Here is a 25,899-nt window from a genome sequence, read left to right as displayed (position 1 = left end):
TTTTATTCCTAGTTTTTTTAACCAACACTTCAAAAGTTGAACAAACTGGGCTACAAAGTTTTGCCGTATCTGCCATATTCACCTGAACTCTCAGCAACTGACTACCACTTTTTTAAGCATTTCGACAACTTTTTGCAGGGAAAATGCTTCCACAAACCAGTAGGAGGGAAAAAATGTTTTCCAGGAGTTCATCGAATCCTGAAGAAAGGATTTTCACACTACAGGTATAAGCAAACTTATTTATTATTGGCAAGAATGTGTTGATTGTAACAGTTCCTATTTTGATTAATAAAGATATATGATTAATAAAGATATATGTGAGCCTAGTTTTAAGGATTTAAAATTCACAGTCTGAAACCACAATTATGTTTGTACCAACCTAATAAATATGCAATTCTACTTCTACTTATACAACTTTACTCTTAGATTAGACAGTTCTCAGGATAAAAACTTTAGTCTCTCCATACATGTAAGCGTGAGAATAAATTAAATAAATTAGGCTAATGTTTCAATCTATCATTTTTTTTCATGCAGTTCAACTACTACTCTCAACTGAAAGTTCTTAGAATCTAAAAAGTGAGTTAGATAAGCCACTAGAATAGACAGATAACTTTAATCTGGTTATAACATTCAAAGTTGAACATTGCAGTCACTACAAGTTCATCATTCTTTTTTGGTAGAAACAACACGGGCTAAGGAATGGGTTTGACAAAACTAGATGGGGATGGTAGACAAGCCAAGAGTCCAAATTTGAGACTTAACAAGATTTACAAAGATTGAGATTAAATCAATAAGTCATACAGAAAATCTGCTAGAAATATCCTAGAAGGAGCCAGAAACTTCCAAACAGGAAAAATAAAAATTTTAAGTATGTAAGCTAAAAGCATTCCCTATTCTGTTAGAAAAAATATTTGGAGATAGACCAAAAAATATCTTAAGGGGGGAATTCCAAACAAAGACTGTGTACATGGACATCAGTTGGGATGCCAGGTCCTGATAGATTCAGGTGATCTGGGCAGGGGAGGATCTGGGACTTGTTTTCTTGATATCTTTGATGTATTCTACTGAATAACCAGGTAAAGAACCACTGTCTTAAAAAAAACATCTGTATTTAGTGAATTATTTATACAATAAAGACTCCATAAACATGTTTTGAGAGTACATGGCAGATGCTCTGTAAAGCTCTAGTAATGAGTCACTGAGGTTTGTACAGCACTTCATGATTTATAAAACACCTCCACACAATCCCAAGTACACAATCAAGATTGCAGCTAAATGTATCTTGCAAAGTTTGCTCCTTTTGTAAATTAGAATCTTTAGGTGTATGTGTTTATAAATGGAAAACTATGCCATTTTTAACCCACCCCTATTGATCTAAGGATTATGAAGAGGTATAATTACTTTCTTACAGAGATTAGTATTTGAACTGAAATTTTTTTAAATCAGCAACTCCACTACTAGAGAAAAAGGAAATGCTGTATGTATTAGAGATGATGCATGCTTACTTCAGATCCATTTTTAAGAGTGAAACATTATAAACAACCTAAATACCCATCAATATCCAATCTTCATTGGTAAAATGAAGTATAGCCCTTCCAATCAGTGGATTATCAAATAACTTCAAGTCATTGGTAAAGCACAGCCCTTCCAAACGATGGATTATCAAATAACTTAAAGATAGTGATTTGGAAAAATGACTGACATAATACAGAAGTTACAGAACAGAAAACGAGCTCATGAATACAAACTTGTATGTGTGTATTGATATGCATAAGGAGGTTTCTAGGAGATAGTCTGCCAAAATGTTAATCCGATTATCTCTGTATTTTGAAACAAAGAAAAGCAGTATTTTTATTCCACTATAACTTGACTTGTGTGTTAAGAAAAAAAAAAATTGTTTTTGAGGTGCATTCTTTCTCCCCAAACTGGAAGGCATAGCAAAATGTATTTTATTGAGACCCAATGATCAGTCTGCCCTCTTCTCTTTTCAACTCCTGTCCAGACATGGTGTTGGGAACCCCAAAGGTGAAAGAGGATAAATTTACATCTTCAGTGAGTTGTGAGAAAGGAGAGCAGACGCTGTGAATGATTCCAGCCAGGCCTGGAAGTGATTCTGATGAGAAGAAAATGCCACCTTTCCTCTGAGCAAATGAAGCTACATGCTAGGGCCCACAATCTTGTGAGCGGAAGTTCAGCCAGACGTCAGCCTGTATTTGCTCCCTCAGACACACTCCATGCTCAATTCAGTCGCTCAGTTGTCTCCAACTCTTTGTGACCCCATGGACTGCAGCACACCAGGCCTCCCTGTCCATCACCGACTCCCGGAGATGACTCAAACTCATGTCCATTGAGTCAGTGATGTCATCCAACCATCTCATCCTCTGTTGTCCCCTTCTCCCGCCTTCAATCCTTCCCAGCATCAGGACCACTGCAGAAATAGTACAACCACACACAGCAACCCTGGTCGTGACCCTTGGCTCTTTAAGGAAGGACAAGAGGAAGGTCTTTTCTACCATCAGGCTACCAAATACCATTAAGACCTGGCTGGCTTTCTCTTCCATGTGTATACTAACCCTCCTCTTGTAGAAGACATTACGTTCACAGGATCCTCCAAGCCAGTGACTCATGTCTGCTTCAATTATAAATCTAGACTATTGTCTTCTCCTCTTTCCTTGTTTATATGTTCAGTAAGCACATGCTTCTTGTCGGCTTAATATCCAAAGAACAAACCCTACTCTGCACCCAGATCACAGGACCTATATTTACAGAAGTTTATTTACATGGTGGGTGGACTTTTTTAGCTGCCTTAGAGATCACTTCCCTAACTTTAACAGATGATATGATAAAGCCAAAAAAATAACATTACCAACAACAAAAAAAGGGTGCTGGGAACATGCCATTCAGAGGATTTGCTGAAGGATTTATTCTGTAATAGAACCTCCACATGCACAAGCTTAAATTTCCAGGACCAGCTAAGCTAGTTCTATAGTACCCATATAGCAATTCTGAAGTGATGGGGAGAAATAAAGTACCAAAGGGAAGGGCAATTTGGGGTGTGCATAATGACAGGATTATTGATCCAAAGTGTGAGGCAGGCCTTAAAAATGAATTTAGGCTCATCCAAAGAAAGAACAGAGGGTTTAGGGAAAACAAACTAAAAGAACCTCCAGTTGTTGGCATTTTGCAATTTTCAAGTACTCATGTCACTGCGGTACCCAACAGCTAGCTGGCGAACTAACAAAACAATATGTTGGCCTGAGAGCAGTGTTTATAGACAGCACTCATAATAGACATATCTATTCCCACCAAATATGGACAAAGCCACATGAGGACTGACACCACGAAAATAAACATTTTAATTGTGTGCCATGCTTGGTACTGCTTGCTGAATTAGAATGCTTCTTCCTTGACACTGAAGATAAAAGCATAACAGAGCCTTTTTTATATTTGTTAACTCAAATCTTAGGTAAATTATAAATTCTCTTGATTTAGCTATTTATATTTTAGAACAGACCTGGAACATAATACTAGCCAATTGGCCATTGCATGTATGCTCAGTCGTGTCTGACACTTTTGAGACCCTGTGGACTAGAGCCCACCAGGCTCCTCTGTCCATGGGACTCCCCAGGCAAGAATACTGGGAGTGTGTTGCCATTTCCTACTCCAGAGTATCTTCCCAATCCAGGGATCAAACCCATGTCCCCTTGCGTCTCCTGCACTGGCAAGCAGATTCTTTACCACTGCACCATCTGGGAAGCCCTAATGCCGATGGTCAATGGCCAATTTTTTAAGGGTATAAAATGTATAAAAAATGAAAATGTAGTTAAAACAAGTTTACAGATTTTCTAAAAATCTAAAAATCAGAGCAAACCTTCTCAAAATAGTCTCCAGATATCAATTCTGAGAGCATTTCCTCCTTGAATCCCTTATTTGGAGAATATTGTCACTTTATAATTTCTTGAGATAGTTCAATTCGTTTTCTGTAATTGATGTTTTATCAGTGTTATACTCTGACATTATGTCCTTCAGAGCAATGAGGGATGCAGAAGAAATGTGACACATCCAGAAGTCCTGTTAGACACATTTACCTTGTCAACCTCAAAGACAAGGCACTCTGTCCTTCAATGACTCAGTGTTACAAATGTGATTGTCCATAAGGTCATTAAACTTCTCATACGGATTGAGCCAAGGATTGGCATTTCAACTTTAATCAGTTTCCCCAAGGGTCAAGTTCCTGATTTTGTGTCTGTGTAATGTAATCTAAATGGGCTTCCCAGGTAGCACTAATGGTAAAGAACCCGTCTGCCAATGCAGCAGACAAGAGACGCGAGTTTGATCCTGCATCAGGAAGATCCCTAAAGTGGGTCAGGAAGATCCCTAGTGTGGGTCAGGAAGATCCCTTGGAGAATGGCACAGCAACTGACTCCAGTATTCTTGCCTGGAGAATCCCATGGACAGAGAAGCCTGGGGGTATGGTTCATAGGGTCACAAAGAGCCAGACACGACTGAAGTGATTTAGCACATAATACAATCTGAACAGTGCTGAAGATTCTCTCCCAGCTTTTCCCATTACCTCAAATTCCAATAGGAGACACATACAATTAAACAAAAGACTTTGGTATTTGCAAGTCCTCATTAATACATTTATATGTGGGAGAGGGGAGAGTGAGAATCCATTTTACAGATGAGGAAACTAAGATTCAGAATAACTAAGCAAGTTGCTCTAGATCATGCAGCTTTTCAAGGGCAGAGCTAGGATCTGAACCTAGGAAGCATGATCCTCAGAGTCTTGTCCTACCTCACTATCTCCTATCAAGGAAACAAAAAAAGCAGAGAGAGATGAGATAGAAACACATTCCTAGTAGATCAAGACAAATTCATCTGCTTCACAGTTTTGCCTTTGATCAGCCTTGCTTTCGGTTGGACGAGTTATCATCCCTGCCCAGCCACTACAAAGATAACGAATCAGGCCGGAGTTTGAAGTCCTTTCTGGATATCTGTTCATCTGGGGTGTGCAGGTCACGCTGTGAAATTGGCAAATAGGATCACGTAATCTAGACAGAATAGAGCTTGTTTTGATTCCACAAATGAAAAATTGGGGAGTTAAGAATATGTTAATGGAGAGAGTTTATGATAAATCTCTATCTCCATAAATAGGACAGTGCCCACCGAAGCCTCACCACAGCTGTTCGTCAGCCTCCTTTGGAGACCAGCCGTTTACAACAGGAGTCAGCTCCCAGGAGGATCTTGGATGGCTGCCACCAGGCTATTTAATGAACCTTGTAGGCTATTTTCCAAACCGGAAAAGGCTTAAAAATGAAAGGCACATATTTCAAAGATTTCTGCTTGTTCTCAGGGGAAACTCCTCTTTCCACTTCCTGAGCTATATTACCCCCTCTGGTATTTCAAAAGCACAACTTGGACCCTCCTTGGTACCTCCTGCCACACACACTTTCTGCACCTTCAATCTTCCACTGCCAGTGCTTCAGGCAACCCTAGCTGCTTCCCCAACAGCAAAGCTCCTGGCTTCACCCATTTGAAAGGCTGGCAAGAGGAATTCTTTCCACTTGACTTTACTGAGGAAGATCTCAGCAAGACCTTCCAAATGAGTCAATCAACCACCACTGCTTGACACTGTTAGGAGCCCTACCAATCAGCTGCCTATACTTCAGTTGAAAGACGTGAGCAAGTAGGTATGTGGGCATTCTTAAGCTTACACATTTAACAGCTGGAAGTGATTTAGTGATTTTCTAGCTCATTCAACTCTCTTCCTCGAATCGTACGAAAACTTAAGTCCAGAGGGTAATATCCAAATCATACAGGGTGCCAAGGCCAAGATGAGGGCTCACTATTGTTCTCCACTTTGCTGTGATGCTCCTTAAAGTACAAGCGATGACAGTAATCCTGAGTTTGTGGAAGGTGAGAACGTGTGGTGTGTCAGAAGGGAGAGAGAAAGAGAGAAAACATCATTTACTGCTGTGGGGACTCTTCTCTGATTCGTCCTCTTTTTCTTATGAATTGGCATGAACTTAAGTGTTGGACTAGACTATCCCTAGCCCATAGATTTCGCAACCTCAACTTTTGGCTCTCACCTTCTACTCCCTTGAATTTTCACAGTTTGTGTTTCTCGTTTGGGTGTTAAGTCCAAAAGCAATGATGGCTGCCCAGGTGGAACAGCTTGAGATAGTCCAAGAAGCACAGAATTGTTTTGGCCAAGTCTGAAGCCACAGGGCCCTGTGCTGACCCCAACTAACAGGAGCCCCTCCCACCATCTCAGTGCTCTGAGCCACCGGAAGGAGAACGTGCCCTGGGCAAAGGCATGAGTCCATTACCAGCCTGGGAATTAATGTTCTGGATTGGAGGGCAGGGGGAGGTGGTCTCCTGAAAGCACATGTTAATCATGTCCCAAACCTGGATGAGCCGCTATAAGGGTGTCTCAGTGCCTGTTCCAGGCCCTGGGAAACAACAGGAGAGGAAAATAGGAATATGTCAGGCCCAGTTCTTGTCTTTAGAACTGCACCCTTAGCCTCAGTGCAAAAACACCACCAGGTGCCTGCAATCTGTAATCAGTGCTCTATTAAAATGCTCTCAGAAATGCCGGAATTATCCTGATTTCCACACACAGCTGCACAAGGTCCTATTGGGTAACTGAAGAGTCTCTACAGGTTCACTTCAGACTCCCCAGAAGCAACAAACTAGAATGCCTTGGTTAGGATCCAACGTCCAATCAACAGTGATCTCCATGTGAGAGGGATGAGTGGGAAGGCAGGCATCCCCCCTCTATGCATCAGGGTTGCCACCGAACAGCCTACAAATCCAGGTCAAACTCAAGGTCCATAGGCAAATGCAGATTCTGCCCCATTCGATCAGCTCTTCTGTCATTCAATGTCAACCCCTTTCTTAATCAGCATGTTCTAGAAAACAGCTAACTTCTGATCTAACCAGCTGTGCAATGTTTGATAGGGAAGAAAAAAACCTATCAATTGAACACTACTCTAAGACTAACTCAGATTAACACTAGTGTCACACATTAACAAATTACACAGACATTCAAGCACAAGTAATCCAGCTCACCATTCAGAATCTGGAACCGGGACACAGTGGTCACTTCCCCTCTACACTCAATCTTACACATGTTGGGTGGTGAAAAGACGACAGGATTTGTCATCAGATGATCAGGTCTGAACTCTGTCTTTGCCTTTACTTGATGAATAAATTTGAGTAGAATTCTGTCTCTCTGAGCACTGTATCTTCATCTTTAAGATGGGGCAGTGCCACCTACTTCACAAGATTGTTATGAAGGATGAAGCAGGAGGGAAATGACCTCCATAGGTCAGCCTGCTCCTACCTTGAAAGGCAGAAAAGCATGTAAGCATGTCAGCTTATCTGCAAAAGCATATACATATCACAGTGCATTTTATAACGTTTTCTACCAGTGACATCTTATTTCATCTTCCCAATTTATGAAGGAGCTATCATTGTCTCTCCTAGACAAGTAAACAGAATGCAGCTCAGAGAAGGGACCTGCCTCTGATGACTCTGCTAGACTCAGCCAGAAAAGAGACAAGTTAGCTTCCTGCAATCCTGTCCTATTTCCACTGCACCTCTCTGCTTCACCATATGGAACTATCAGCTTAAGAGAGAAAACAATGACGGATCCAATTTAAGTCTGCCCCAGTGGGGATATGGGATTCCCTTGTAGCTCAGTTAGTAAAGAATCTGCCTGCAATGCAGGAGACCTGGGTTCAATTCCTGGATCAGGAAGATCCCCTGGAGAAGGAAATGTCAACCCACTTCAGTATTCTTGCCTGGGAAACCCCATGGACAGAGGAGCCTGGCAGTCTATAGTCCATGGGGTCACAAGAGTCAGACATGACTTAACAACCAAACCACCACCACCACCAGTGTGGATGGAGTGTTGTTACCCAAGGGAGATGCAGGGCTGTGCAGACATTTTAAAAAAAGGGACGGGTGAGAAAAGAAAAGGCACACACAAGGAACAGAGCGGATCTGGGATAAGGCACAGTCTTACTCATCCAATAAGCAACACTGTCCTAGGCACCAGGCCACTAAGGTCACAGCAGGCCTTACAACCCAGGGAGAACAATAGCCACAAGCAAGCAATTCAGTGCAGCAGTTGAAAGAAATCAATTTAGACTGGTTTCATGGACTCAGTAATTAGCAAGGGGATGAAGAATAACACTATCATTCACCACTCACAGTCAGAAAGGGAAGCCACATCACGTGGAGCTGAAGCTCTCCGCACCTTTTAAGAGGCCAACCATCTGACTTTGATGACTATTTCTGCTCCACACACACTGTTCTTTATTATCAGAGGTAACAAAGAAATTCCACCTGGGGTCAGGAGCCTTCCTTCTTCACACGTTTACTGAATAATTACCAAGATCTGGGCTTTGCATAAGGGATGGAGATTATAGACCAGGTAGATCTATCCAACAGAAAGAGTCTAGCCAAGGAGAAGGACAAGGACAACAGGCCACCCGTGACTAAATGAGGAGTCTGATGCTGCTGTTCCACAGCCACAGAAGAGGAGAGTACTTTAATCCTTCAGAAGCTGGTGATCAGGAGCTGCTTACTCTGTTAAGCCTATCTTTGAAATGTAATCAAAGAATTTAATTATGTTGGCCTGCTGGGAATACACAGGGAGATCCACCTTGATGGAAAATTATGGAAGCTGTTAACTTTGAATGACCTGACAGATGCCTGGACTGACACCTGGGATCTGTGCAAAGGGTGTGCCCTGGACACTTCAGGAGAGATGGACACAGCTGGACCTAAGGTGAGGGCAGCATTCTGCCTGCAGGTACACATTCATTTCTGCACTGACCCTCAATTCAGTTCAGTCGCTCAGTCATGTCCGACTCTTTGCAACCCCATGAATCACAGCACCCCAGTCCTCCCCGACCATCACCAATTCCCGGAGTTCACTCAAACTCACGTCCATCAAGTCGGTGACGCCATCCAGCCATCTCATCCTCTGTCGTCCCTGTCTCCTCCTGCCCCCAATCCCTCCCAGCATCAGAGTCTTTTCCAATGAGTCAACTCTTTGCATGAGGTGGCCAAAGTACTGGAGTTTCAGCTTTAGGATCATTCCACACTTTCAGAAAAGCAAGGGGAAACTCCAGGTACGTTGTGTGGTGTTGGGGGGAATGGTCAGATAAGCTGCTACAGGAAAAAGGTGGCTGAGAGAAATATAAACTCCTCAGATGTCCATTTCATCTTAAGTATGATGTGGGAGGAGGGGAGGTAAAAGGTGAACTTTTAAAATGTTCATTTATCGCCACCAGTTCACTGTAGGGGGAGTGGATAGACTGAGGTCATCAATGGATAGTTTTGTAAGAATAAATTTTCTTGGCCCATGTATATTTTAAAACTGCATATTTTAATGGAATCTAGAAAGACGGTACTGATGAACCTATGTGTAGGGCAGCAATGGGGACACAGACATCGAGACTGACTTGTGGACGTGGCTGGAGAGGAGAGAAAGCAAAGGGCGGGTGTATGTAGACAGGAACATGGAAATATACATCATCATAAAATAGACAGCCAGTGGGAATTCGCTGCATGACTCAGGGAACTCAAGCTGGGACTTGGTGATGGCCTGGAGGGGTGGGATGGGGGGGGATGTTCAAGTGGGGCGAACACGGGTAGACCCTTGGCTGATACATGTTGATGTATCAAAAGACTGTAAAACAATCATCCTTCAATTAGAAATGAATAAATTAAAAAAAACAACGCATATTTTATGTGAGACAGATTTCTAGGGAATTCCCTCGTGGTCCGGTGGCAAGAACTCCGTGCTTTCACTGCTGAGCACAAGTTCAGTTCCTGGTCGGGGAACTAGGATCCTACAAGGTGTGGCCAAAAACAAGAAAAAGACTTCTAGTTTCTCCTGAAGGTTGGGAAGATTCAGCAACACTAACCCTGCGGCTTTCTCTTCTCCTAATCCACCCACTGCACCACACACACACACACACACACACACACGCACGCACGCCAACAGCTCTCAATAACCGCTGCTGTCCTAAGGATCCCCAGCTTCATGCAGAGAGCTTAAATATATACTACTTGCATTTTTTAAATACAATTATATCTGGCCTTTCGCTCATAGCCTATGCAGCAGACTTTTTAGATTTTGTGGAAATGGCAACCCACTCCAGTACTCTGGCCTGGAAAATCCCATGGACAGAGAAGCCTGGTGGGCTACAGTCCATGGGATTGCAAAGAGTTGGATACAACTGAGCAACTTCACTTCACTTCAGAAATACCTAGAGAGCAATAAATGACATGATGCTAAACCATCATTCTCAGGATAATCACCATCTGTTTTATACCTTGTAGGAAATACCTAACACTGCACATTGTTACAAATTTGACTTTTTAATTCTGTATCTATCTATGTGTATATGTGTGTGTATGCATGCTCCTATAAACATAGAAATCCCCCTGTATCCACTTGTCATTAGTAAGCCCTCCACTCCAACACAGCAAAAGCTGGGAAGCTCTGAAGAGAAAGAGGACAGGACTGGGAACAGAAACTTTTACAAGCTAAATTAAGACTAAATAACACATGCTGGAAAAAACAAAAAAAAACACTCCAATACCTTAATTAGTTTGAGGTTATTTGGTGTTGGTTGATGGCTGCACCATTCCTTGATACATACTTAGTTATTTGTGCTGATTTCCTCTATTCTAATTCTACCTCTCATTTATCATACAGTTCTCAATGATATGTAAATATAAAGACAGCTCACTGAACTGACTGAGATAGAAGTGCAAATGATTAAATGTAAATGCAAAAGTCATATCAATACAGTGCGGAAAACAGAATTTTTCTTTTTTCTTCTTCTCCCTATGCAATTAACTCAGAAACCACATGGAAATTAGCCAAGAAAGAATGCTCAGAGATAAACAAGCTTGATTACAGAACCCTAACCCCATAGATACCTACTCTATCTATTACAAAATTAGAGTGCTCTAAACTCTTAACAGGAGCTGAAAGAAAAAAAAAAAATCCAAAAAGATTCTGGTTTGAGATGCAGCCACTGAGCTGATAGTTTTATGCTATGTCACACCAATAACTATCAAAGAACTCATTAAAAAAAAAAAAAACAAAAAACCCCGCACAACCAGAATTCAACAAGGAAAGACACAGAAGAAAAACAGAAGGAAAGGCATAGGAAGAAAATAGAAGAATCCACAGCATCAGTCTTTCCAAAGAGACAGGTCAATCAACAGCCTAAAAGACAAGTCTAGGGTAACTGTTTACAGATCAAGGAACTCATTTCATAGGCGAAGAGGAAAGGCAGCAAGCCAAGGGCTTAGCAGTCAGGGCTCCTCCAATACATCTTACTGTGTCCAAGCATTGGCCTCCCAATGCCAGCAGGAGGCTGCCTGTTACTGGATGTGCACTCTATTCCACTAGACAGAATATAGGCTGAGCTGGTGACCAATGTATATATCTCGCAGCTAGATTAAGGGGTAGAAATTTCTTTTCCCTTTTTAAAAAATGAGCACACAACAGGGTGTGTTGAGTAGTACATGTAACGTTTAGTCCATGGGTTCCAGAATGGCTAGACTGCACTGATAGAGAACCAGAGCTGAAATGGACATCACTGAGAGTTGGGGATTCAGGTCGCCTGATGGGGTCCCATGACTGCTTCTCAATGTAACAGCAGCTGACTATGACTTTTGAGTGCGTCCTATTAGGAAAGGCTAAGTGAACGTGTACTTTTACCTATAAAGACTGGGCTACGTTAGGAGAAGGTATCTTTGGAACTACATGTAGGAAGTGAGTTATGAACCAAGCCCAGAAGGCTATATTGGACAGGTCACGACTCAGAATGCCTTGCTTCTCACTTTATGGTTCTCAGGGGAGCTACCCAACTGCCTGCTTTTATAAGCCACATGGGTACATCTTCCCAGTCCCCAGTCCAAGCTGAGTGGAACACGAAAAGGCCCCTGCCATAGGAAGTGTCGATCCAGCTATAATATGTTCTTGCTTAAAAAGAGAAGCTGGGCCAATCAGATTCTAAAAGAAAACAGCAAATGAGCCAGTAGAGGTGGGAGCTGAAGCTTTGTCTCATGATGCAGAGAGAGGCTGAAAGAAGACAGATTACATAGAAGGCAAAGATATAGAGGAAACCAACCTGTAGACTGAGCAAAGGATGGTGCGGATAATGCAGAGAGAAGAAGGGGAGAGAGAGAGAAGGAAAGGAAACACCCAGAGCTTCCAGGGTACACCTGGTTTTCCAGTTCATACGCAGGGTTATGAAAAACTGCTATTTTCCTGGAGTCACTAGTATGAGTCACTCTTACATGCAGACAAAAGAACTTACTGGAAGGAATGAACATTGGCAAGCAACTTCAAATCTAAGCATGTACCTCACTTTCCCTATTCGTATGTTAGGCCTAACACCTGCCAAATGAGTTGACACAGGCCTTTGGGGGAGTATGGTCAGATTAACCTGAATATGTAATTTCTTATTATTGAGGGTCATGGACAGTAAAATAACAGCAAGTCCAGAGTTCTAAAGAAACTGAAAAACTTCCCTCGTCTATGTTACATGCTCAGCTCACTGAGCTTTCATCATCCCTACAGGCAAGACAAATCCAGTCAAAAGACATATTAATGCAAGATGACTTCAGTCTGTACTTTATGTAAGTGGGGGGGCGGTGAGAAATCAACCAATTCAGGGTTATGATTCCCACAAACTCAAACCACATTAAATATGTCAGCTAAAAAATAAAAAAGAATGCCTAGAAGGCAAACTTTGGTGACAGACAAGTAAACCTCTGAGTACTGCCTTGTCTCATGACTGCACAACCGCAGGGGCTCTCTTTCTCACACAGGACTTCCGACTGCAGAGCTGGTAGAGCTCCCACCCCACCTCCTCTCCCCTCCACATCCTCTCCCAGCTCCCACATGGCGAAGTAGCACCCAAGGGGTGCTACTTGTCCCAGTGGCCTTGTCCCAGTATGGCCATTCTTCCTCCCGCTGCTTCTCCCCAGGCTGGTTAGCTGCCTCTCTTCTGTACCACGTGTGCAGCTTTATCACTATGCCTGACACATATTAGGCAACCGTAAGTTTCTGCTTGTGGGTCTGTGTCTCCAAACAGATTCTCAGCTCCTAAATTAACCCAGGCACCTAGCACAGAGGCTGGTATATCACAGGGCTGAGAAGGCCCATCTTAAATGCATGCCTTTAAGGCCCATGCTCCCTCTTGTCCCATCTTCTTTGGGCTGGCATATTTCCTCATAAGGGTATTACTCAGCACCGCAGCCAGGCTAAAGAGACTGCTGTGACCCTCTGTTAACTTTTCTTTCCCTTGGCTCTGCTGCCTTCATACCAAACATAAAACTGACCAATCTCAAGAAGGCACGTTCTATGCTTTATATCGCCCCTAAACATATTAAACAGACTTAAAAAAAAAAAAAAAAAGTCAAAGATACAATCTTACCAGCTTACATAAAACAGCTTCAAGACCATAATCCAGGGGTCAGCAAACATAAAGAGCCACGTAGTAAACAATTTAGGTTTAGAAGCCACTGGGTCTCAGTCAGAAGTCCTTAACTCTGCTGTTACAGCATGACAGCAAGCACAGGCAACAGATAAATGAACAGGCAGCCTGTGTTCCAAGAGAACGTTATTTACAAAAACAAGTGGCCAGTCCACAAGCGGAGTTTGCAGATACCTAATTAACTCAATGGAACAAACACGTATGATGGACATACACATATGCAGAACATCAAGGCCAGATGCTGAGGAGTGTGCTGCAGTGTCTCAGACCCACATTATTCTCGAAGACAATCACCCATAAAGAACAATGAGAAATAGGCAGACCAGATGAGTATGATAAAGAAGTTACCAGCAACACCCAACAGTCAACTTTTGAGCACCTGAACTATTGACCGTGATCTTCTGTTGCAACCTCTCTGACCTTCACAGTTGCCTTCAATCAACCTTTCTCCACTACTGTGTTCTCTCCCAAGATGCTATTACTCCTCTGGGTTCTGCCCTCTGCTGTCTTCTCTCCACCCTCTATAGTTTCCCTTGGTAATTTCATTCATTCCTAAAACTTCAAGTACCACCTGTAGGCCGAAAAACAATCACAATCTTCTTCCCAGACAGACATAATGAATTTCCACCTGGATAAACCACAGACACACAGACTCAATAGTCCAAAACTGAAGAAATCATCTTCCCATAAACAGTTTCTAGTCCTGTGTTCCTATCTTTGGTAAACAGCACCACCAGACACCCAAGTCAGAAACCAGAAACACAAGCCTTCTCCTCCTCCTCCTCCTCTGCTCCCACTGATCCAGGCCATGATCCCTTACAATACATCAGTTGCCAAATCCTGCTCAATTTCACATTCTAAACCTGCATCTACCCACTTCCTAGCCCTCAATCAGGCTGTCATCATCTCCTGTCTCGAGAATAACCACTGAACCGATCAATGAGTATCCAGGTTTGCCTCAGTCCAACACACTGAAGTGGGTAGCCATTCCCTTCTCCAGGGGATCTTCCCAAGCCAGGGATAGAACCCAGGTCTCCTCCATTGCAGGCAAATTCTTTATTGTCTGAGCCACCAGGGAAGCCCCAGAGCTAGAGTTACTTTTCTCAAACGCCTGGGGCAGATTATTTACCAGCTGTCTCTCAGCCCAGGCCTGCCCTTTTGTATTCTGTTTTATGGTGCTAGAGGTTGAAATCTGCAAATCCCATTTTCCAGAATGCCTTGCAACTGCTTTCTTGTTCAGTTCTGCCGATGAGAGTCCCTGGAAGGAAATCCAAACGCAGAGACGGGAGAAGGAACTCTCCTGTTTTCCATCTCCTGTCAGACTTCACAGTAGCAGCTGCTCCAGTTCCCTGTGCTTTTGCCACTCTGTATACTTCCCTGGTAGACTGTGGTCCATGGGGTCGCTAAGAGTTGGATACGACTAAGCAACTTCACTTTCACTTTTCAGTTTCATGCATTGGAGAAGGAAATGGCAACCCACTCCAGTGTTCTTGCCTGGAGAATCCCAGGGACGGGGGAGCCTGGTGGGCTACCATCTATGGGGTCGCACGGAGTTGGACACGACTGAAGCGACTTAGCAGCAGCAGTAGCATACTACCCATGCAGCCCCCTGGATGGGGGAGCACCGACCGGCTATAAGGTAACCCCACCCAGGAGACCCAGGCCACTCCTCAGCAGTGGGCAGGTCAGCTCTATGGTGGCCTCTGCACTGCAGATGGTGACTGCAGCCATGAAATCAAAACATACTTGTTCCTTGGAAAAAAAGCTATGACCATCCTAGACAGCATATTAAAAAGCAGAGACATTACTTTTTCAACAAAGATCCATCGAGTCAAAGCTATAGCTTTTCCAGTAGTCATGTATGGATGTGAGAGTTGGACTATAAAGAAAGCTGGGGGCTGAAGAATTGATGCTTTTGAACTGTGGTGTTGGAGAAGACTCTTGAGAGTCCCTTGGACTGCAAGGAGATCCAACCAGTCCATCCTAAAGGAAATCAGTCCTGAATATTCATTGGAAGGACTGATGCTGAAGCTGAAACTCCAATACTTTGGCCATCTGATGTGAAGAACTGACTCATTTGAAAAGACCCTGATGCTGGGAAAGATTAAAGGCAGGAGGAGGAAGGGGATGACAGAAGATGAGATGGTTGAATGGCATTACCAACTCGATGGACATGAGTTTGAGTAAGCTCTGGAATTAGTGAAAGACAGGGAAGCCTGGCGTGCTGCAGTCCATGGGGTTGCAAAGAGTTGGACATGACTGAGTGACTGAACTGAACCACACCCACTCCCCTTTGCTCGTCCCATCCCAGGATGGCAGCTGCTTCCTGGAGTTACAATCCCTGTTACTTCTGCTTCCACTAGCTAGTCTTTCAGCTCTCTAATACCTTGTGTCTCCAGTTCCCTACATCTGATTGCCTCTATTTGAAGTGCCAGCCTGGCATCTGTTTTTTGACTGGATGCTGACTGATGCAGTATGTGGCACAGGGACTAATTCCCAGGAAATAAACCTGAAACATGGGATCCTGGGACTGAGTTGCTTACCTCTTGGATCTTGAACAGTAATAACCTCATGCCTCCCAATGAACTCCCTCCACAGCAGCTGCTGTGATTTTTATAGAGCATCTGCCATCACCTCAATGGCTCACCACTGCCATCAGGAGAGCAAAACCCACTAGGACTCTCGGGGTTCTAGAGCCACTGTTTCTCTCGCCAGCTGCTCTCCTTGCCACTCCTTCCTCCTCCTCACATTCCACACTCTAGCCACTCTGAACTCCTCTCCACTTCAGAAACACTCACCTCCTTCACTCTCTTCACAAAGCTGTCCCCAGAGTTGTATGTGGTACCCCTGATCCTCTCTGTTCATTCGGTTAGCTCCTACTTAGCTGACACCTTCTCCAGGAAGCCTTCCCAGATTTGCATGCAGCCTAACTTCATTACAGCAGTGACTCTGTATTTATTCTGTAGACCCACAGAAAACTTGAATTCTGATAAGTCAGGTAGTGTACTTATCTTGCTCACAGTTTTAATCCCACACAGCAGGTTTTCAATAGTTTGTTGAATGAATGAACAAATGTATAAATTATAAGGTGTATATTAATTCCTGATAGGGAGATTTGGGAATGCTTCTTAAAGAAGGTAGGAATTTGCCCTGGACAGCTAGACCCAATTGCCAACACTGTAGAAAGTTTACAGAAGATATTATTCTTAGTTTCCGCAGACTCCCAAAATAAGTCAAAAGATTTATTTTTCTTTGGGGGGGTAGCCAAATGATCAAGTAGCTCTTGAAAAATAAGCTTCTTGGGAATAAAACATATCTTTGCGATTTATCCATAGGCAAACCACCTGGATAAAATGACCTTAGGACTCTCCTGGATGTTTATCAACCCACATTTTCTGCTTTTAGAAGGCCTACCCAGTTTCCAACATCTGTTCCAAAGTAAAATGTGTATGAAATCCCCATAAACTTACTTTATTGTTTTCCTTTCAAAAACCTCACACAAACCAGATTGAAACTTCTTTAAACCAAGTATGTCATAAATCTGAATGTTACTTTTAGAACTCAGTAAATGGAAAGAAAAATGCTTCAGTGAGGCAAAGATCTTTCTATTGATTTCTCTATATAGATTTACTCTATATACTAGAGCAGTAGTTCCATATTGGAACTCATTCTCGCCACCCCAAATAGTTTAAATAGAGAAATAGCTAACTTTTTCTAAAGTTTTGTATATTTCTTGGTAAAAGTACCAGATCTATGTGAATTTTACTTCTCAAAACTTATCTTTCACACTTTAAATTTATGATGAAATAGGTAGAACACTGGCCAAAAGATCCTAGGTTAACCTTTTTAATGCTTCTTGGCCATTTAATAGGCTTATTTCTGCTAAGTAAACATCATAATATTTTGCAGTTCAAAGGTTTTAGTCCTTAGGAATTTGGTTAATCATTTCCTTTTTTCCTTGATCTCTTGGTAGCAACAACATACTCAGCACAGATTAAAGATGGCACACATTCTTTATTTATTTTCAGGTAATACTATTATGGACTTCCCTAGTGGCTCAGACAGCAAGATACCTGGGTTTGATCCCTGGGTTGGAAAGATCCCTTGGAGGAGAGCATGGCAACCCACTCCATATTCTTGCCTGGAGAATCCCGGCAGGGTACAGTCCATGGGATTGCAAAGAATTGGACACGACTGAACAACTAAGCACAGCACAATAATAATATATTAAGAATAATTTTAATTTAACACTTAATAGTGTTAAAATCGCACAGCAGCACAAAAGGAGAAATCATTCCCTAAAAGCTGTTTAGCTTGTTTAAAATAGAAAGCCTTCCCCACTCCATCGCTACTCTACTCTCTCTTGACTTTGACAATGGGCTAGGGCCGGCCCTGCCCTCTTCCTCCCTTGTAGCAAATTCCTTGGGCAACTTGGAACTGTCAGCCTACCTGGTCTTGCTCCACCTGAGTCTCTCAGCTTCATTTCCCTATGATTAAGAACAACAGTCTCACCCCTTGAGAGTTTCAGTTAAACCTTAATTATTTCAGTCTTGGCATTTCACTTCTCTCTTTTCAAAAAGGGGAAGGGAAGGAAAGGAAGCAGAGACATAGCTCTAGAGCTACCAACACATGAATGAGTGGGAGCACACCCGTCCAGAGAATTAACAAAAAGTGAAAGTAGCAAGAAAAACATTTAGGCCCTGGTTAGGTGGAAGGACTCTAGAGCCTGCAGATCTACGTTCCAGTTGCAGTTCTGACAACTCTTACTCTTTCACTTCATCATTTAATATGCCTCTTTGTGCCTGCTCTGGTCTCATCTATTGAAGGGTCAGGATATTAACACTTGCTTCATGAAGTGTCTTGAGTTCGAAATGAGGTCATTTATATGAACTGTTTAGAACAGTGCCCACGGTGTTCACTGAGTAGGTGCTACCTCTTATTTTCCTTGTATCCTAAAAAGGCCAGTCTACTCACACAAATTAAAGTGGAAAAAAATGGATAAGAAACAAGAGATATGAGAGAAGAAAAATGGTAAGCAGAAGGGCATAGAGAAGCCCTTTAGGTATAATGAGAAAAGACACTAAACGTGGATGTGCACACAACATTAGGTAGGGAAGAAACTAGGCCAAAACAGAGACATCTAAAGGTGTCACTTTAGGAAGGAAGCACTGTCATCAAAATAGCTTAGTGGCTTAGCTATAGAGTCTTCACACCTGCAAGGGCTCTCTTGCTAGGTCAGGAGTTTTCCACCAGTGCTTCTCCAAAGCCCCGGGGGTCCCACAGAGTCCCCACAGGAGCCTCCTTGAGATGGGGAGGGGGGAAACCTCAGCATCACTTCCCACCCATCACTATTCTAAGCTCAAATGCAACACCTCCACTGTTATCTGCTCCCAACTGAAAGTATAAGTTCCTTTGACTAAAAGTTCTATTTCTAAAGAAAGAGAAGCATAGAAGGCCACTAACCTAGTCCAATACTCTCACTGAGCAGGTTAAGAGACTAAGGCCCAGAGGGGGAACGTAATTTATGTAAACTCACGCAGCAGCTACATTTCTTCTTCAGGCCCCTGTGAGCTGTTTGAGGGCCCATTCATGGTTTACTATTCCCTGTTAATATTCCAGATGGCAGCACAGAAACTCAATCAAGGTGGCTGGTGTGAATGAAAAAGTTCTTTTCTTTCAACAGTCTGAAGATGTCCCTCTTCTTGCTTTACATGGTTTCTGATGAGCAAGAAGCCACAGTAATTCCTATCCTTCTTCCTCCACAGCAAGGTGTTCTTTCTCCCCCTGTGGCTTCCTTCAGAATTTTCTCCAGCTTTGGTTTTCTGAAGTTGGAATAAGACATGCCTTACTATAGTTTAGCGGGGAGGGGTATTATGATATAATGGGAAGTACATATTTGGTCTTCATCCCTGGTTCCTGGCACAGAACTCCTAAAACTCTTGAAATTGCCAGAGTAACAGGAGTGCCTTGTTATTCATAACAAGTTCTTTCCAACCATCCCTGAGTTTATGCTAATAAGGTAACTCTTGTGGACTCAGGGATAGAGCTTCAGGATAGGGTCTGCTTGCCACAAAGACCAGAGCATGATTGGAGGGTTGGAATTTTCTTTGTTGACCTCCAGGGAGGAGAGAGGGGTAGAGACTGAATCGACAATGGCCAATGATTGAGCCCAGTATGCCTACGTAGTAAAACCTCCATAAAAACCTCTAGACAGTGAAGTTCAGAAAACTTTCAGGGTGGTGAACATACAAAGGTGCACCCCCAGAGAGGACATAGAAGCTCTATACCCCGCCCCCCCCACCCCCCAATTTGGCTATGTCTATTCCTGAGCTGTATCCTTTATAATAAGCTGATAATTGTAAGAAAAGCACTTTTCCTGAGTTCTGTGAGTTGTTTTAGCAAATTATCCAACCTGAGGGACTGGGGTTGTGGCACCCAAGAATTTATTGTTAACTGGGCAGAAATGAGGGTAGCCTGAGCTCTCCATTTGGTTGGCATCTGAAGTGGGGACAGACTTGTGGGATTGAGCCCTTCCCTTATCGGTTCTACACTAACTTCAAGAACTGGCATCAGAATTGAATTGCTGGACACTTAGTTGGTGTCAGAGAACTGGAGAATTCGTGTGAAAAAAGGAAAAGTGTGTATTTGGCGCAGGGGGTGGGGAGAGCCCTCAGGTATTTATCTCAACCCTCCTGGATGTGTGGCTTCGTGTCTGTTACTAGTTTGGGAAAGTTTTCAGCCCTTATCACTTCAGATACTTCTTCCACTCCTTTTTCTTCTTCTGGAATTTCAATGGTACATATGCTATAATTTTTCATATCATTCCACAGATTTTCTCTGTTCTGTTCTTTTTAAAAACTGACTTTTTCTCTTTGCATTTCAGTTTGGAAAGTCTCTGTTGATCTATCTTGAAGTTCACCGATTCTTTCTTTGTCAGTATCAAGTTTACTTACCAGACTGTCAAAATTACTTTGCATTTTTGTTAACTATGTTTCTGATTTCTAGCATTTTCTATTATTTCTGAATTTCAATCTGTCTGCTTATGTTACCCATCTGTTCTTGCATGTTGTCTAATTTTTGAATTAGAGCCTTTGACATATTATAATTCATTTAATTTCCATGTCTGATAGTTCTAACGTCCATGTTGTTCGAGAATCTCGTTTTTGCTTATTGCATTGCCTCTACAGTACTTTTTCTTATCTGTTGGCATGTCCTGTAATTTTTTGTCAAATATGGGACAGGGCATATCAGTTGACAGGAGTTAAGTAAGCCCTTAGGGTGATGATTCTTTATTTTTTCATCATAGCAACTATATTGAAGGCAGAGGGTAGTATTATCTTCTACAATAAAGCAATAAATATTCTTGAACTTATTAATCTTTAGTCTCTGTTCAAACGTATACCTACTGTTAGGTCTCTGGTCTAAAATGTAGAGTCACTGAGTTAGTTTCTCAGGTTATACTAGTTTATCCACATTACAGACTACTTGCTTTTCCTGTAACTCGACACACAGATGCTCGGCAAAAACATTCTCCCAAACGAGTTCCTTTACGTAGATGAGACTGGCCCAATATTTCCAGGCCACTATAATGTCATTTAGGACAGTAAATTGAAATGCAGGAAAATTTTAACTTCTTCACTATTAATTATCACAGACTATTTTGAGAAAAGATAATCAGCACCATATTTACAACATCCATGCTTACAATTTTTAAGTAATTTATGACAGGGAAGCCTATACAATTGAGTTCTTATGACTTTGTAAGTCCTGATAAAGAAATAATAGTTTCCCTGTCTTCACCAAACCAGTCGAAGTTAAGCAACAAGTCAGCCAGCTGAAACGTGAAATGTTCACATCACATGTAAAGGTCAAACAATCAAAGATGTAAAGATGATCTTTTGCTTCACTGACTTTTGGCAAAAGGATCATAAACTGACAAAAGAAGTGAGAAGGGCAAGATCAGAGAAAGGCTCTGGCCAGCTTCTTTCAAAGTCACCTCTCAGCCAGAGAGGAAGAAAAGGCCAGTGAAGAAAGACATGGAAGGTAACCTCACTGTTGCTCAAGGCAGATATACATGCTGATGAAACCCCTAATTTCCTCCCTGGCCATTAGTGTCCTCAATCCTGTTCAGTCATCCTTCTGTTGTAGTACCACTATTAAAATGTGCTCTTAAGAAGGAATATAAATCCCTGAGGGAAGGATTTCAGCTATAATTGCATTAGGGGGAACAAGCCTCATTATGAATGTGTAGGCATCTCTTTTCAGAGAATTCTCTAGAACCTTCCCTGAGTCAAGCAACACCCAAGATACAAACCTAGTCACCAGGCAGATAAAAACTAATTTTTTGTTCGTTTATTAAATTGAGCAGTAGAGTACATGGGAGGACTCTTTTGCCAAGAAAAGCATAGGAACGTGGCTCAGTTATCATTTAACAGACATGAGTCCTACAAGTACTTTTGGAACCAGGTCAAGACATATCCTACAACACTCATATAGCAACCATTTAGCACATCACCACTTTCCCTTCTCAAACCTCAAGCTGGGTGACTCCTGTCATTAGCTAAGGGCCGCATCAGGAAGTTAATCAACAAGATGAACCATCACGTGAATCGACAGCAACATAACTGCAGCAGGAATTGAGGTTCATCATGGAAAGAACTATTTACCAAGCACGGAACTAGCTCATGAAGCTCTTCCAGCATGAGAGATTTAAGTAATTAATCCATCAAACATTTATTTAGCCACATATAATATATAAAGCGTTGTGTTATGCTCTGGGGTAAAGAACTAGGGGAAGAATACAAAGATAGCTGAGGTGTGGCAATCTGTGGATGAAGGTCTGATTGGATTAAGAAACATGTATAATATCATGTATGAAACGAGTCGCCAGTCCAGGTTCGGTGCACGATACTGGATGCTTGTGGCTGGTGCACTGGGACGACCCAGAGGGAGGGTATGGGGAGGGAGGAGGGAGGGGGGAGGAGGGTTCAGGATGGGGAACACAGGTATACCTGTGGCGGATTCATTTCGATATTTGGCAAAACTAATACAATATTGTAAAGTTTAAAAATAAAATAAAATTAAAAAAAAAAAAAAAAAGAATCACAGAGAAACAGCACCTGAAGTCAAATGCATCCCTCAGCTCTTAATAAAATCGCTAACTGCTAAAACACTTTTTTTGCCTATAGGAAATCCATGTGATTTTTCTTCTTCTAGTTTTGATGAGATATGATTGACATATAGCATGGCAGAAGTTTAATGTGTGCAGCATGATGATTTGACTTACGTACATCATAAAATGATTATCACAGTAAGTTTAGTGAACATTCATCATCTCATCTGGAGAAGGAAATGGCAACCCACTCCAGTATTCTTGCCTGGAAAATTCCATGGACAGAGTTGCCTGGTGGGCTACAGTCCATGGGGTTGCAAAAGAGTCAGTCACAATTTAGCAGCTAAACATCATCATCTCATATAGATACAAAATTAAATAAATAGACTTTTTTTCCTTGTGATAAGTACTCAGGATTTACTGTTAACTTTCATGTATAACATACAGCAGTGTTAACTGTATTTATCATGTTTACATTACATCCCTAGTATTTACTTATCTTATAACTGGAAGCTTGTACCTTTTGACTGCCTTCATCCAATTCCTCTTCCCTTATCCCCCACATCTGGTAACCCCAAATCTGATCTCTTTTTCTATGAGTTCATTTGTTTTTGAAGTCTAAAGGACCTACAACACCATGTTAGTTCCTGTTACACAACATAGTAACTCAGTATTTCTATACATTTCAAAATGATTACTGCAATATCTAGTTACGATATGTCACCTTATAGATACATTCCATAGCTATTGACTGTATTCCCTACACTGCACGTTTCATGCCTGTGACTCATTTGTTTTGAAATTAGAAGTTTGTACCTCAATCTCCCTCATCTATTTCTTTCCTATTCCCACACTCCCCCTCAACCCCATCAACCACCTGTTTGTTTCTCTTTGAGTTTTTGGTTACCTCCAACTCAAGAGTCTCATTTGAGGTGGTCTCATCAACTACTATATTTGTGGACAAGAGGAGAAAAAGAAGAAATATCAGCGTCAGCAAGCATTCCCTGGACTCTACCCTCTATAGCCATTCCTAAGCAATGAATGGTGAGTGCAATAATGAATACACAGCCTGAACCTATGAGCACAATAACCACCGTCATTCAACAGCACTGATTCTGCCATTCAGGTGGAAACACTGGATCCAACATTCCAACAAAGTAAGAACAAGGCCCTGAAACTGTGGTCCCTGACTCTCTAGCTTACCATACAAAGAATCAGTACTGATGAGGAAAGGCTAGTCACTGCTGAAATAGACCTCAAAATACATAATGGCTCAAAAACCTTAGAATGTTTTGTCTGGGGAAGGGGATGAATGAAGTCTTCCTTTTCCTCACACTGAAATAGGGACTCAACTTTCCAGGCTCTGCCATCTTTATCAGGATCATTCTATTGACTAGAACTCAGTTACATGCTGTGCTTAAATGCAAAGGAGCTTGGAAACTGCATTCTTGCTGCAGGCTTGGAAAAGGGAAATGTGGGGCTTCCCTGGCAGTCCAGTGGTTAAGAATCCACCTGCCAAAGCAGGGGACACAGATTTGATCCCTGGTTGGGGAAGATCCCACATGCCATCGGGCAACAGAGCCCATGTGCCATAACTACTGAGCCCAACCAGTCCATTCTGAAGGAGATCAGCCCTGGGATTTCTTTGGAAGGAATGATGCTAAAGCTGAAACTCCAGTACTTTGGCCACCTCATGCGAAGAGTTGACTCATTGCAAAAGACTCTGAGGCTGGGAGGGATTGGGGGCAGGAGGAGAAGGGGACGACAAAGGATGAGATGGCTGGATGGCATCACTGACTCGATGGACATGAGTCTGAGTGAACTCCGGGAGTTGGTGATGGACAGGGAGGCCTGGCGTGCTGTGATTCATGGGGTTGCAAAGAGTCGGACACAACTGAGCGACTGATCTGAAGGGCCACAACTACTAAAGCTTGCACACCTAGAGCCTGTGCTTTGCAACAACAGAAGCCGCCAGGAGGAGAAGCCTGCACACCACAACCAGAGAACAGTCCCCGCTTGCCACAACTAGAGAAAGCCTGTGCGCAGCAGTGAAGACTCAGCACAGTCAGAAATACTTTTTTTAAAAAAAGAAGAGGGAAATGTAGATTTTGGTGAGTAGCCAACAGCCTCTGCCCTTCTATTTTATGACTGTGCCCTCTCTTCCAAGTTTTCCCTGCCCTCTGTGGATATGTATGGATGCAGGACTGCACACATGTCTATATATGAAACTCTATGCAGTAAACTTTTGATTCCATCTGTATAATAAATGGCAGGGAGCCTCATACAAAGATGGGTGACCCTTAGAAGGAACGGGAATAACCTGATATTAGGATCCAAGAGATGCAGCACATAAAGAAGCTTTGCTTAGCTTCCTCCAAGAGTCACCCTCAGACAAGGAAGATAAATCCTCCCATGCCCACACTTCCTTCAGGGACCTTCTCAAGATCCATCCAAATAATATCCTCATGAGGGGCTCATCTCTGAGCTGGCAGAATACTAGTACAGTATATGATTCCCCTCAAAAGGAGCAAAATGCTAAGTATTTCCTTGAGACCCTCAATGATTCCGTTTTCTGGCTAAGAACTGTCACGCCTTAGAATCAGCACCTTTCATCGCCAGGACTAGAAGCTGACCTTTTTCTCAGAGCGATCTTTCACAAAGAAAGCGTATTTCACTTCAAAGGCATTTTACACATTCAACAAGAGATAGAAATCACGTTGCCCTGGAATTTAGACACCAGGCAACTGCTAACCCACTACTCCGAGGTTAGTTATCCCACACCCCCTCCAAAAGCAGCTAACTTAAAACCATGCCTCAGCAAAAGGAGAAACCAGCATATGTCAGGGCTTTCCTAGTCTCTCTCTAATGTGAAATCACTGATATGCAAATGATCTACTATATACAAATATACTAGACTCTACACTCTGCTAGCAAGGTGTACATGTGATTTATCGTGTTATTCTCCACAATGCCTTGTCTAGATGCTATCATTCAGTAAACACTTGCTGAAAGAATACCATCATTTTTAAAACTTGTCGTCCCTAAGTCCTCTCCATGTGTCCACATGAGGGCTGCCAGTCTTGAGGACTCATCTGTATGACTCATTCTGTACACAATCTTGCTAACAGGCGTGAAATAAATGCCTTCCGACTGTGACAGTGGCAATGCTGGTGGTAACACGACAGCTCAGTCAGTCACAACACATAGAGGACTGGTCTGTTTCATGCCTGTGGGGCTAATCAGTCA

At 42.5% G+C, this 25,899-nt stretch overlaps 1 protein-coding gene across 6 annotated transcripts in view; it reads right to left on the bottom strand.

The window, feature by feature from the left end:
* Positions 1 to 25,899, bottom strand: part of STXBP6 (syntaxin binding protein 6) — a 278,917-nt gene that overhangs the window by 211,268 nt on the left and 41,750 nt on the right. The window contains exon 1 of one of the 6 annotated variants that reach the window (XM_086365247.1): positions 8,221 to 8,275. The exons of the other annotated variants lie outside the window; for them this stretch is intronic. The gene's annotated coding sequence lies outside the window, so the exon portion shown is untranslated. Of the gene's footprint in view, positions 1 to 8,220; positions 8,276 to 25,899 lie in introns of those variants that run through there. 6 annotated transcript variants of the gene reach the window in all.

The sequence above is a fragment of the Bos grunniens genome, chromosome 21 (assembly GCF_055505025.1).
Source record: "Bos grunniens cultivar Pamir isolate PY7600 chromosome 21, Bosgru_T2T1.0, whole genome shotgun sequence".
NCBI classification, from domain to species: Eukaryota; Metazoa; Chordata; class Mammalia; order Artiodactyla; family Bovidae; genus Bos; species Bos grunniens.
Note: the sequence above shows the minus strand (reverse complement) of the source record. Positions and strands in the feature narration are given on the sequence as shown.